The following is a 15,168-nucleotide window of genomic DNA, read 5'->3' as shown; positions in this document are numbered from 1 at the left end:
TCATAGTTATATAACCATTTCTTTGGTTAGGGAGAAGGTCGTGTGAGATCCATTGTGAAAACTTTCATCAGATTGGAAAGAAGGTTTACTTTTTTATTTTCTTAAATTTTATTTTATCATAGTTCATTCAAGAAGAATTTCTGGTAACTTAAAGTATCCAGAAGTGTAATAAAATGTTTATGAAAAGGAGAAATCAGGGACTGGTGTTCTGGTGTACCAGGTAAAACCACCTTCTGTAGTGCTGGCATCCCATATGGGCACTGGTTCTAGTCCTGGCTGCTCCACTTCTGATCCAGCTCTCTGCTATGGCCTGGGAAAGCAGTAGAAGATGGCCCAAGTACTTGGACCCCTACACCCTTGTGGGAGGCCCAGAGCAAGCTCCTTGCTTTGAATCAGCTCAGTTCCAACTGTTGCGGCGATCTGGGGAGTGAACCAGCAGATTGAAGCCCTCTGTCTCTCTGCCTCTCCCTTTGTAGCTCTGCCTTTCAAATAAATAAGTAAATATTTAAAAAAAAAAGGAGAAATCAAGAAAAGAATAAAACCTATATTTTGTTCCCACGTGACAGCAGAATTCAGTGACTAAGAATAAAATTGACTTTCAGTTTGCTTGGCAGCAAAGTCAAAGGTAGAAATATGGTAAAGTATGTTGCACTGAGCAGGAAGGGGCAAGACCAGTTTTCTGTAGGTAATCTTAATAAGTGATGTTATGGAACTATTTTAATAAGGGATTACATAAAAGCCATTCATTGTTGTTAGAGGTCTTAGATTTTAAAAGGAGGGTTAAGCATTAAAGTTTCAAGCCAGTGGAAGAAATAAATTTGTATGGGTGTTGGCTCTTATTTAGGCTGCAAGATGTATGTTTTGTTTGGCACTACCACAGTTTTTTTTTTTTTTTCCTTTAAATATTTCAAACATAGGGCTGTAGTAAATCTAAGCATGTTCCTGTATTTACTGCTTTTTTAAGAAAAAAACTTTCATGTACAGTTGAAGTACCTTGGATTATATTTCACTTTCTTTTTAGAAGTAACCGTTATCCTGAATTTGGTGTTGATCATTTCTAATGGCTGTTTTTAATTATTATATAGGTATACATTCCATAGTATGGTTTTGCCTATTTTCAACTATGTAAATGATATTCTACTTTGTAACTTGTCTTTCATGAAACATGTGTTTTAGATTCATTTGAAATTGCTGAGACTTCCACCATTTTTGACCTACAAAAATGGTGGTTTCATATGGTGCAGCCTAGTAACTAGTCATCACTTGGATCTGTATAATCACAATATTCTATTATATGAATGCAGTTGAATTTGAATTTATTCTCATATTGATAGGCATTTCGATTGTTTACTTTTTTTCCCTGTATTCAGAACAATACTACATTGAATATTCCTGATTAGAAATCTTTGTTCCTAAGTTTAAGATCTTTGGCAACTGTGCTTTGTGACCCCATTAATGGGTTGTGAAACCACTTTAGGGATTAAAATAGAAAAGTATCAGGTTGTATTGCAGGTAGTAAAGATGATTTTGTGAAATTTTTAGTTCTGTGTGTATGTGGTTATTAAGTTTGAAATGTCCTCTAGGGTAAATTTCCCAGAAGTGTGATTTTTGGATGCAGGTTTTTGAAGTTGATGGGAATTTTTTTTTTTTTTTAGCCTTATTTATTTGAGAGAAAAAGAGTTAGACAGACAGAGGTCCCATCAACTAGTTCTCTCCACTAATGCTTGCAACAACTGGGATTGAGCCAGGGCTGAAGCTGGGAGCCAGAAAGGCAATCTGAGTCACCCATGTGAGTGACAAGAATCCGTATGTGTGAGCCATCACTTCTGTCTCCCAGGGTTTGCATCATCAGGAAGCTGGAGTCAGGAGCCAGAGCCAGTGATCTGACCCAAATACTTCCTATGTGATGCAGGCATCTTAATTGCTAGGCTAAGTACCCTCTCAGTTAATTGTGTTGGCTACTGTCAAATTGCTCTCCAAATCTGTATCGCTTAGCATGTTTTTAGAAGATTTATTTGTTTATTTGAAAGGTAGAGTGAGGAGAGGTGAGTGTAAGAAAGAGGTAGAGATCCGTCCATCTATTGACAGATTAATTTCCCAGATGGGCCCAACAGCTGGGGCCAGGCCAGAAGCCAGGAGCTAGGATCCAGGAACTTCATCTGGTCTCCCACGTTGGGGTGGCAGGGACGCAAGTACTTGAGCCATCTTTTGCTGCTTTCAGTGTACATTAGCAGTGAGCTGGATTGGAAGCTGAGTAGCTGGGACTCGAACCAGCACTCCAATATGAGATATGGGTGTTTGAAGCAATGGCTTAATCTATTGTGCCACAGTGCTGGCCCCTCACTTCACATTTTTTAACACCAGGACTTGAGAATTTGCTAATTTCCTAATGTTTCATGACATTGTCAGATTTTTAGAAACATTTTTATAAATCTGGTAAGTATAAAATGATATCATGTCTTTTTGTAGATACACAAAATTTTTAAATTATTAAATATTTTAAAATAAATTTATTTGTGTAAAGAGCAGATTTCATGTGTTTCATATATATAGTTTTAAGAACATAATAGTACTTGCCTCCCTGCCTCCCCCCTCCCCTCTCCCCTCCTTCTTCCCTCCTCTCCCCCCCCCCCCTTCCCTTCCTTCTTCCTTTTATTGATTTATTTGAAAGGCAAAGTAACAGAGAGAAGGAGAAACAGAGAGAGGTCTTCCATCTGCTGCTTCACTCCCCAAATGGCTGCAATGTCTGGAGCTGGGCCTATCAGGAGCCAGGAGCTTCCTCCTGGTCACCCACACGGGTGCAAGGACCCAAGGACTTGGATCATCTGCTGCTGCTTTCCTAGGATATTAGCAGGGAGCTAGATTGGAAGTGGAGCAGCCCAGACTTGAATTGGCACTCATATGGGATGCCAGCACTCTCCCTTCGTTCTTATTTTTCTTTTAATTTTTGTGATAACATGCTTTCAGTTTACTTTATAATAACAAGCTTCATCTTCCACTAAATTATTTATTTTAAAAAATGTATTTTATTTATTTGAAAGACAAATTGACAGACGGAGAGATAGAAAGATCTTCCGGGCTGGTGCCGTTGGCTCACTAGGTTAATCCTCCGCCTGCGGCGCCAGCATCCCATATGGGCGCTGGGTTCTAGTCCTGGTTGCTCCTCTTCCAGTCTAGCTCTCTGCTGTGGCCCGGGAAGGCAGTGGAGGATGGCCCAAGTCCTTGGGCCCTGCACCTGCATGGGAGACCGGGAGGAAGCACCTGGCTCCTGGCTTCGGATCGGCCAGCTGGCCTTAGCAGCCATTTCGGGGGTGAACCAACGGAAGGAGGACCTTTCTCTCGCTGTCTAACTCTGTCAAAAAAAAAAAAAAAAAAGATCTGTCCACTGGTTCACTCCCCAAATGGCTGCAGCAGCCAGGTCTAGGCCAGGCTTAAGCCAGGAACCTGAACTCCATCCTGGTCTCCCCTGTGAGCGAGAGGGGCCCAGGTACTTCGGCCATTTTCCACTGCTTTCGCAGGCACATTAGCAGGGAGCTGGACAGGAAGTAGAGAAGCCGGGTCGGGTCTCGTACTGGTGCCCATATGGGGTGCCGGCATTGCAAATGGCAGCTTTACCTACTTTACCACAATGCCAGCCCTTATTTGTTAACTTTTATATGGCTTATTTTGTTGAAATGATTGTAAAATCTCACTGTTTTCTTTTTTGGTTTGTGTTCTTGTAAGAAAAGTCCATATCCCAAGATCATTAAGAGTCTGATTTTTTTTTTTTTCTAAAAGCTTTAGAGATTTGTCTTTGTTTAGGTCTTGATTCTGCCTTAAAAAATTTTTTTTGCATATGATGTGAGGCAGCGATCATATTTAATTTTTAAATATGCATACTCAGTTACTATGGCATGTTAACAGGAGTGCTTTACAATTCTGAATTGTAATAATTTTAAGCAGGGCATGCTTTCTTGTTCAGCACAGTGACAACCTATTTTTCTTTGACCAGACTGCTTCTCGTGTTCAAGGTTGTGACCTTTGGGCCAGAGTAATGTGGTTGGTGAATTACTTGATCCAAGAATAGAACCTAGAGGAATGGATAGGTTTAGAGCATGTTTTATAGCTGTCACCCAAATATTATTTCTCCTAATCACTTTTTTAAAAATTATTTATTTTATTTGAAAGTCAGAGTTACATAGAGAAGGAGAGGCAGAGAGAGAGAGAGAGAGGTCGAGAGGTCTTCCATCTGCTGGTTTACTCCCCTGTTGGCCGCAATGATTGGAACTGTGTCAGTCCAAAGCCAAAAGCCAGGAGCTTCTTTCATGTCTCCCACATGGGTGCAGGGGCCCAGGGACTTGGGCCATCTTCTACCACTTTCCCAGGCCATAGCAGAGAGCTGGATTGGAAGTGGAGCAGCCAGGACTTGAAACCGGCGCCTATGTGGGATGCCTGCATGGCAGGTGGCAGCTTTACCCGCTGTGCCACAGTGCCGGCCTCTCTCCTAATCACTTTTTAAATAGAAGTTAAGTTGCAGATAGTTGGAGGATAAATTTTAATGGGGAAACAGATTGCTGGTTTTGCATTGCTCATTAATATCCTCAGATTGTAAACTAGACGAGAAGGTAGTTGATTGATAACTTGATTCAAATCTTGAGGATACTTATGTGTATGTAGTCATTCATTTGCTCTTACTGCATGTGTATACTGAAATTTGAGGCTTTTAATTTTGATTTTAGGGGAATTATGTAAGTAAATTTGAATCCTTTTGAGATGTTTGATAGCACTATGAATCACTTTAACAATGAAAATGGTTTTTCTTTCCATTTAAAGAATTTTTAATAAGATTTATTTATTTATTTGAAAGAATTACACAGAGAGAGAAGGAGAGGCAGAGAGAGAGAGAGAGGTCTTCCATCTACTGGTTCACTCCCCAATTGGCTGCAACTGCTGGAGCTGCACCAATCCAAAGCCAGGAGCCAGGAGCTTTTTCCGGGTCTCCCATGTGGGTGCAGGAGCCCAAAGACTTGGGCCATCGTCTACTGCTTTCTCAGGCCATAGCAGAGAATTGGATCAGAAGTGGAGCAGCCAGATCTCGAACTGGTGCCCAGATGGAATGCCAGCACTGCAGACGGCGGCTTTACCCGCTATTCCACAGTGCCGGTCGAGAGTTTTTATTACACTTTAAAAAAAAAATTTTTTTTTTATTTATGTATTTGAGAAGTAGAGTCACAGAGAGAGGGAGAGACAGAAATATACTGTCTGCTGGTTCACTCCCCCAGATGGCTGCAACTGACAGAGCTGGGCTGATCTGAAGGCAGGAGCTTCCTTCCAGTCTCCCACGAGGTGGAGGTGTCCAAGCACCTGGGCCATCCTTCACTGCTCTCCCAGGCCACAGCAGAGAGCTGGATTAGAAGAGGAGCAGCTGGGACATGAACGGGCGCTCATGGAATGTTGGCACTGCAGGCGCAGGCTTAGCCTACCATGCCACAGTGCCAGCCCCTTCATTACACTTTTAATCTGAGAGAAGTTGTCGCTGAGGCCTGCAGATAGTTATATATTTTAGGTTTTTATTTTTGTTCCTTTTCCTTCATTTGTAATGATGAAGATAAGGCATTGTGATTTCTTGAAATTGTACGACACTGAGAAAGCTTGTAGGTGCAAGTTTTATTTTTTAAATGTCTGCCTAGTAATACTGAGAAAGTTAGCTAGCCATTTAGATTCTTTATTTGCAGCATTACAGAAACTGGAAAAAGAAATTTGTGCTTTTTTTAAATAAAAAATTTGAGGGGCTGGCGCTGTGATGCAGTGGGTTAAAGTTATGGTCTGCAGCACTGGCATCCCGTATGGGCACCTGTTTGAGTCCTGGCTGCTCCATTTCCAGTCCAGCTCCCTGCTGATGTGCCTGAGAAAGCATCAGAGAATTGGGCCCTTGCACCCATGTGGGAGACCTGGAAGCAGCTCCTGGCTTCAGCCTGGCCCAGCCACGGTTGTTGTGGCCATCTGGGAGGTGAACCAGCAAATGGAAGAGCTCTCTTTCTTTGTAACTCTACTTTTCAAATAAAAGTAAATAAATACATAAATTAAAAATTAAAAAAAATTGAGAATGGACAGAGGGAGAATGAATGAATGAATGACTGAATAGAGTGATAGAGATCTCGTCTGGTTCACCCCCTAAATGCTTGCTGTAGTGGCCCTCAGCAGGGATTGATGCCAAGAGCCAGGAATTTAGTCCAGGTCTTGCGCATGTGTAGAGGAAATCCACCTACTGAGCCATCACTTCTGCCTTCCATGGTCTGCATTAGCAGGAATTTGGAATCAGGAGCCAGAGCTGGGAACTGAACCCAGGCACTCTGATACAGGCCAAAGGAGTTGTCACTGGTGTCTTAGTCACTAGGCCATAGTGTCCACCTCCAGACTTGTGTTCTTGAAGGTACTATTAAAGATGAGATTAGGGCCTGGGTGATTGTTATCACTAAGGGGAGATAGGTGCTTTATCACTTTTAAGGTAGGGTTTTGATTTTGCCTGAAAGATTGGCTCTACAAAGCAGATATTTTACCTGGATGGATTTTGTTTCACTTGGAGCACCAGTGAGTGATGTGTCTGGAAGATGCATTTTCCTTGGCCATATATACACTATTGTACTTGAACTACATTGTTAATATTTATCTAGTTTTCATTTCCTAAAGATTCATTTTCTTTAAGGCTCATAATTTTTCTTCTGACCTTTTTTATATTGTGATCATTTACATATGTGATTTTACCATGAAATGTATCCAGCTAGATATTGGTTATAGTAAACGTGTTTGATTTTTTTTTAATTTCCCAAATGGGAGAAGATGACAGCCTTTTTCTTAGTTTCTTCTTCTTTTTTCTTTTTAAAAAGATTTATTTATTTATTTGAAAGAGTTACAGAGAGAGGAGGAGACAGAGATCTTCCATGTGCTGGTTCACTCCCCAGGTGGCTGCAACAGCTCGACCTGGGCAGGACAAAGCTAGGAGCCAGGAGTTTCTTCAGGATCTCCCACGTGGTTGCAGGGGCCCAAGTACTTGGGCCGCCTTGTGCTGTTTTTCCCAGGCCATTAGCAGGATGCCCACTTGGGATGCCAGCGACACAGGCATTGGCTTTACCTGCTACATCATAATGCTGGTCCCTTGCAGCTTTTTTTTTTTCTTAACAGAGGATATGTGGAGAAAATGCTTTAATTTATCTGTGACCAAATTCAGGAAGAAAATCTTAAATACCTCTTAAGAAGGAAATAGAATTTTGGATGCAAACACTCAGAAATAAGCTGTGTTATTGGAAAGCAGGCAATAAAATTAGTTTTGAGATGAGTCAACTTGTTGATTATCTTCCTAGCCTGCTGTGATAGGAATGCTTGTAAGACTTGGACTTTTTTACTGCCTTAATCTGATAAAAACTTGATTGGAAAGAGAGGCACTTTTTTCTTGGAGTTATTTAGTTTGATTTCTTTTTTTTTTTTTTTTTAAACAGCCTGCTATAGATTCTTCTGAAAAATTTTTTAAGGTTTTATTTATTTATATGAGAGACACAAGGGAGGGAAAGACAGAGAGAGAAAGGTCTTCCATCCGCTAGTTCACTCCCCAAATGGCTGCTATGGCCGGGGCTGAACTGATCTGAAGCTAGGTTCCAGGAGCTTCTTCTGCGCCTTCTACGCGGGTACAGGGACCCAAGCATTTGGGCCATCTCTCATAAGCAGAGAGCTGGATCAGAAGACAAACAGCCAGGATATGAGCTGGCGCTCATGTGGGATACCGGTGCCACAGAGACTTAGCCTGCTACACCACAGTGCTGGCCCCTCAATTTGATTTCTAAAGTTTAAAGTCATTTAAAATTTTCTAAGTCAATCTTTCATTCTCTAGGTTGCTTAGATTAGGAGGAATATTACCTACGCTCATCTTTCTTAGGTCAGATTGCTTGGGCATAATTTTTTTTTTTTTTAATTCTTCTGAGTCTCTGAAAGCGATTTGACTACATAGTTGTTATTATATTTGTATATTGGTTATTTTTTAAAATGATTTTTTCAAGAGAATTAAATCATTTACTGATTACACATGATAATGGATGTTACTCAGCTTGATTCCCATCTGTACCATTATTCAATTTAGATATATTGCAAAGGATGTGTCAGCAATCATTTTTTTAAAAAAGATTTATTTATTTTATTTGAAAGGTAGAGTTAGAGGCAGAGAGAGAGAGAGAGAGAGCACGCGTGAGGTTTTCTATCCGCTCGTTCACTCCGCAAATAGTCATAATGACCACAGCTGTGCAGATCTGAAGTAAGAAGCCAGGAGCCTCCTATGGGCCCTCCACACTGGTGCAAGGGCCCAAGGACTTGGGCCATCCTCCACTGCTTTTCCGGGCCACAGTGGAGAGCTGGATTGGAAGTGGAGCAGCTGGAACTCAAACCGGTGCCCATATGGGATGCTGGCACTGCAGGTGGCTGTTTTACCTGCTGTGCCACAGAGCCGGCCCTCTAGCACTCATTTTTATAAACAAATAATCCCATAACTTTGGGTGGCTGTTTTAATGGTGAACTTCAGAAAGTCAAAGCAGTAACTGTCAGTATCTAAGGACAGTGGCTTCTCTCCACCCAAGCACTTTGTAAATAAGTTTCACATGGAACCTGGCATCATCCTGATGAATTCTGGCTTTACACTTTTGGGGAAGTTTACCAGGATGGCTTCAGAGTAGATGAACTTTATACAGCACATTTTTAAAAAGGACATTCAGTGTCATGATCAGACTATTACATTTAGCATTCAACAGCATGGGTACAAAAAAGGAAAATAACTACAGTAACCCTTTTTTGGAATGCTTTATGCTTTCCACAGAACAGAAACTCAAATAACCTGTTATACAGGTTATTCACAAATACAACCTGTGTTTTCTTCTGCCCATGCACAGGAATATTATCTAAAACATTTCTTCTTTAAGTAGCAGCTAGGGCCTGCTACTACCACTGTGCTTGGCTGAGTTCGCAAATCTTTTGTAACCTGTAGCTTCCCTGTCATTTTTCTGTCTCTCCTTTCCTGCTAACCCTTGTTTCCTGGCAGTTATTAAAACCTTCTGCCACCGCCATAGCAACTGCTGCTGCTGGAACTGCTATAGCCACCCTGATTTTGTTTGGCAAAATATTGGCTGCCACCACCATAGGGGCCAGAGCTTCTGTCTCCAAAGTTTCCTCTTTTCATGGGTCCAAAATTTGAAGAATGATTGTTGTAATTGCCAAAATCATTGTAGCTTCCACTGCCTCCAGAATTGCTTCCAAGATCATCAGTTCCATTCTAACCATCCCACTGCCACCAAAGCCACCACAACCACTGAAGTTTCCTCCGTGACCTAAGTTGTCATTGCCACCGAAACCACCTCCACGACCACCACCAAAGTTTCCAGAACCACTTTAACCTCTTGGGCTGGGTGAAGCACTGGCCATCTCTTGCTTCAACAGGGTCTTTGTTACTTAACAATTGTGACCAATCACAATGTGGTACATGAACGACAATCTTATCCACAGAGAGTCATGGTCATCAAAGATCACAAAAACAAAACACCACTTCTTGCCACTGCCTCGATCAGTCGTTGTCTTTGCTTTTCCCATCCTGTTCAAAATCATCTCTGAGGTAATGTTCTTCAGTGTCTTCTTTAATGCCACCAACAAAGATCTTTTTCCACAGTTAATTGGCACCTGGTCTTTGAGAAGCTTTTCTTGAGACAGCCCACTTCGGTTCGACAACTCTTCCATCTGCCTTAAGTGGCCTTGCGTTCTTAGCTGCATTCACCTCCATGGTGGCACAGGTGACAAACCCAAAGCATTTGGTGTTCGCGAATGTTCCCCATTGCTCAGAATGACTCCTTAGACTCTTTATTGGTTGTTTCAAAGCCCAGTCCTCTGATGAAGAGCTTCCACAGCTGGTTGGGCTCTGTAGGAGACTCTGACTTACACATGATGCATAGGTAGGAAGAGAGAATTTGACGATTCTTCCTTGGTGGCATCCATGGGCAGAACTTTTTTTTTTTTTTTGACAGGCAGAGTGGACAGAGAGAGAGACAGAGAGAAAGGTCTTCCTTTGCCGTTGGTTCACCCTCCAATGGCCGCCGTGGCCGGTGCGCTGCAGCTGGCGCACCGCACTGATCCGATGGCAGGAGCCAGGTGCTTCTCCTGGTTGGTCTCCCATGGGGTGCAGGACCCAAGCACTTGGGCCATCCTCCACTGCACTCCTGGGCCACAGCAGATAGCTGGTCTGGAAGAGGGGCAACCGTGACAGAATCCGGCGCCCCGACCGGGACTAGAACCCGGTGTGCCGGTGCCGGCAAGGTGGAGGATTAGCCTATTGAGCCGCAGCGCCAGCCTAGGTTTTTTTTTTTTTTTTTTTTTTTTTTAAAGATTTGTTTATTTCGAAAATCAGTTATGGAGAGGGCAAAACAAAAGAGAGAAATCTTCCACCTGCTGGTTCACTTGCCGGATGGCTGCAATGGCCAGGGCTGGGCCAGGAGCTTCATCCAGGACCCCCATGTGGCTGTCAGGGGCCAAGCACTTGGGCCATTTTCTGCTGCTTTTCCCAGACCGTTAGCATAGAACTGGATTGGAAGTGTAGCATCTGGGACTTGAACTGGCGGTCATTTTGGATGCTAGTGTTGCAGGGAGCAACTGTTCCTGCTGTGCCACCATGCCACAGTGTCTAGTTCTGGTCCATCCTGAAGCTAGAAGCCCAGAATTCCACCTGAGTCTTCCACATAAGTGGCAGGGGTCCAGGTACTTGAGCTGTCTTCTGCTGCTTTCCCAGGTGCATTATCAGGGAGCTAGCTTGGAAGTGGAGGGCCAGGACTGGAATTGGTCCCCATATGGGCTTAATCTGCTGCTCCATGGCGTCAGCCCCTCCTTAGAGTTTTAGAATAGATTGCACGTGAGAGATGTGAAAATTCTTTATAAGCTATAAATTGTCACTCAGTGCAGAAATTTCTTAACTGAAAGTGCCCTTTTGGACACTCAGTGGCCTTGAAGTTCATTTTAAAATCTTTGCCTGTGTCAGTGGAGCCCAAGAATGTAAGGAGATACTGCTGAAGACACAGTCTGTCCAAGCTATCTATAGCACATGAATTGAAACTGGTCAGGTTTTAATTTAATGTCTCTACTCTTGATCTTGTCTCCATGCATGTTTCATAGGTCTCATAATCTTCCCAAGGGAGCTGTTTCCCAAAAATTTCTTTAAAAACATAGAAGTTTCAACTCTCTCCCTTTTGTCTCTCCTTCCTATATTCATTGGTCATTCAACAAATATTGACTGAATCCCTCTTTTGTGCTGTTAGATATGATGTATTTTCATGGGTGCAAACTAACTGCCTGTTAACAATAGATTGTTATTGAAAGGAAAACAAAGTGATAGTAATTTGAACCACAAAAGTGCTGTTTCCATATGACCTTTGCTTATAACCTTTGGCAAAGGCACTTAAAACACACATTACAGCTCAGATTACAGCAAGTTAGTACTTTATCTTGGCAAATTATGTATAAACCTGAAATTGTCATTGTTCAGCCAGAATAAAACTTGTTTTATGTACTTGATATTTACCTGGAATGACAAAACTGTTAAGAAAACTATATGGCTCCACCTAAAAATTCAGGTGGATATCACCATTAGTTATGGCATTTTGAAACTAAGAATAGTTTTTAGAAATCAGTTTTCTCCAGCTAAGAGTTAGTTTGTTTTAGATTTTTATTTTTCTAAAAAAATGATGAGATAGAAAAGTGTGTGTGTGTGTGTGTGTGTTAGAGAGAGAGAGAGAGAGAGAGAGAGAAAAGAGAAAAGGAAATGGAGACAGAGAGCTCCAATTGGCTGGTTCATTTCGCAGATGTCCACAATGGCTGGGCCAGAGGTGGGGTAAAGCCAGGACCTAGAAACTCAGTCTAGATTTTCCATGTGGGTAGCAGGGACCCAATTACTTGAGCCATCACCACTGCCTTTCAGGGTCTATATTAGCAGGAAGCTAGAGTCAGGAACCAGATCCAGTTATTGAACCCAGTCACTTTGATATGGGACGCAGGCTTCTTAACTACTAGGGGAAATGCCCACTCCAAGTTTTAAAGGGACCTCTGTTAGATGCCACCAGTCCTTGTTTGGAGCAGATGATCAGCTTATTTTGCTTTGGCTATGTCAGAGGCTATTAAGACAATAGGCAAAGGTTATTCTAGTACTTTCCTGGGAATTTTAGTGAGAAAATATGTATAATGCATAGAAGAGACCTGGATATTCCTATATAGTCTCCTTTAATAAGCTTTGCAACTGGGACTGGCATTGTGGCATAGTGGGTAAAGCTGCTGCCTGTAATGGAGGCATATATATATGCCAGTTTGAGTCCTGGCTGCTCCATTTCTGATCCAGCTTCCTGCTAATGCACCTGGGAAAGGCAGCAAAGGATAGCATGAGTGTTTGGGCCCCTGCCACCCATGTGGAAGACCTGGAGGAAGCTCCTAGCGCCTGGTTTTGGCCTGGCCCAGTGTTGGTCGTTGCAGCCATCTCGGGAGTGAACCAGTGGATAGAAGACTTCTTTCTCTCTGCCTTTATCTGCTATGCCACAGTGCCAGCCCTGCAGATGCAAGATTGATTCTGATCCTCCCCTCAACTCCTCTCTCCTTTCCATCTCTCCCTCTCTCTCTCTCTTACTCTTTCAAATAAATGAATAGATCTTTTTTCTACAGAAAAACAAAAACCCTGCAACTTATGCATTTTACTTTATTTAAAACTATAATAACCATACATTATATTTATTTATTTATTTATTTAGTTTTTATTTTTATTTTTTGACAGGCAGAGTGGACAGTGAGAGAGAGAGACAGAGAGAAAGGTCTTCCTTTTGCTGTTGGTTCACCCTCCAATGGCCGCCGCGGCTGGCGCGCTGCAGCTGGCGCACTGCACTGATCGATGGCAGGAGCCAGGTGCTTATCCTGGTCTCCCATGGAGTGCAGGGCCCAAGCACTTGGGCCATCCTCCTCTGTACTCCCAGGCCACAGCAGATAGCTGGCCTGGAAGAGGGGCAACCGGGACAGAATCCAGCTCCCCGACCGGGACTAGAACCTAGTGTGCTGGCGCCGCAAGGTGGAGGATTAGCCTAGTGAGCCGCGGCGCCAGCTTAACCATACATTATATCAATCAGTTGCTGAGTTTTTGGATTCATACTAGGATATATGAATAGATAATTTATTTGTATCCTTTTATATAAATCAAACCATTGGCTTACATATCTTCATACTCACAAGTACATTTCAACTAATGCAAAAAGTTTTCTTGGGGGCCGGTGCTATGGCTAGGCAGGTAAAAAGCCAACTGCCTACAATGCCAGTATCCCATATGGGCGCCGGTTTGAGTCCCGGCTGCTCCACTTCCGATCCAGCTCTCCCACTATAGCCTGGGAAGGTAGTAGAAGATGGCCCAAATTGTTGGGCCCCTGTGCCTGTGTGGGAGCCCCAGAAGAAGCTCCTGGCTCCTGGCTTCAGATTGGTGCAGCTCCGGCTGTTGTGGCCATATGAGGAGTGAACTAGCAGATGGTCTCTGCCTCTGCCTCTATATAGCTCTGCTTTTCAAATAAATAAATAAATAAATAAATAAATTTCTAAAAAATTAAAAGTTTTCTTAATAGGTTGCATATCTTAGTTTATCTGTTTTGAATAAAGTTTAGTACAGTGATTCACAAACCTTGACTAATCATCAGAATCACCTGGACAGTTTTTTAAAGATTATTTATTTGAGAGGCAGAGAGATCTTCCATCCCCTGGTTCATTCCCCAGATGGCTGCAATGGCTAGAGGGGCCAAGCACTTGGGCCATGTTCCACTGTTATCCTAGGCCATAAACCAGATAGCTGGATCCAAAGAAGAGCAGCCAAAACACATATCTGCGCCCTTATAGGATGCCAGTGCTGCAGGTGGAGACTTAACTCACTACACCACAGCACTGGCCCCACCTGGACAGTTTTAAAAATAAAATCTTGGCTTCCGCTTCTCTCTTTAAAAAAAAAAAAAAATCTATATGGATGGGAATTTCTGAGGGTGAGATCCAGGAATTTGTATTTTTAAAAAGATACTCAGATGATTGTTGATTGGACTGGTTTGGGAACCACTGACTTAAAGTTTTTGTTACATCAGGCCATTGATATGTGTATCTTATTTGGTAGAGTATGCTAAATAAGTAATAATAATTGGGTTGTGACCTGAAGGCTTTCTGTATATTTTGAGTAGTACTTCATGGGATTGATGCTGAGAGTAACATTTTCCAGAAGTTCTATTAAGCATTTGTTTTATATCAAATTATGTATTTTGAAGGAAGATAGAAAGTTTCCTGTGGCTAATTTAAAAATGGGTCAAATGCTTGAAATACAGCTTGGAAGACTCTCTTATAAAATGAGAAACAGTAGATAACAGTAGAAATGTAGCCGATTATTTTATTTAAAACAAAAAAGCTGGGCCTGATATTGTGGTACAATGTATTAAGCTGCTCCTTGGGATGTTGGCATCCCTTATGGTAGGGCCAGTTCAAGTTCCAGCTGCTGCGCCTTGGATTCAGCTCTTGCTAATATTAGAGCTTAGGAAAGCAATGATAATGGCTCAAGTGTTTGAGTCCTCACCACCTACGTGGTATGCCCAGTTGGAGTTCTAAGTGTCTAGCTTTGGCTCAGACCAGCCTGGTTGTTGCAGCCATTTGGGGAGCTAACCAGTGGATGGAAGATCTCTTTCTCTCTCTCTCTCTCTGTCTCTTCAAAAAAAGGAAAAAAGAGTGGACTCATTGGGGCTGGCGCTTTTGTGCAGTGGGTTAAGGCCCTGGCCTGAAGTTCTGGCATCCCATGTGGGCACTGGTTCTAGTCCCGGCTGCTCCTCTTCCGATCCAGCTCTCTGCTATGGCCTGGGGAAGCAGTAGAGGATGGTCCAAGTCCTTGGGCCCCTGCACCCGTGTGGGAGACCTGGAGGAGGCCCCTGGCTCCTGGCTTTGGATCGGCGCAGCTCCGGCCATCTGGGGAGTGAACTGGTGGATGGAAGACCTCTACTCTCTGTCTCTGTCTCTCTCTATAACTCTGTCTTTCAAATAAGTAAAAATAAATCTTTAAAAAAAAAAAAGAGTGGACTCATTCCAGTTGTTAATAACAAGTATGGGGCCAGCACTGTGGCGTAGTGG

At 42.7% G+C, this 15,168-nt stretch overlaps 1 protein-coding gene and 1 pseudogene across 2 annotated transcripts in view; one reads left to right on the top strand and one right to left on the bottom strand.

Moving 5' to 3' along the window:
* ADIPOR2 (adiponectin receptor 2) overlaps positions 1-15,168 on the top strand; it is a 101,700-nt gene that overhangs the window by 24,719 nt on the left and 61,813 nt on the right. The window lies entirely within an intron of this gene.
* On the bottom strand, positions 9,062-9,950 carry LOC133762425 (heterogeneous nuclear ribonucleoprotein A1-like; annotated as a pseudogene).

This window comes from Lepus europaeus, chromosome 6 (genome assembly GCF_033115175.1).
Source record: "Lepus europaeus isolate LE1 chromosome 6, mLepTim1.pri, whole genome shotgun sequence".
NCBI classification, from domain to species: Eukaryota; Metazoa; Chordata; class Mammalia; order Lagomorpha; family Leporidae; genus Lepus; species Lepus europaeus.
This window is presented reverse-complemented; position numbering and strand designations above follow the sequence as displayed.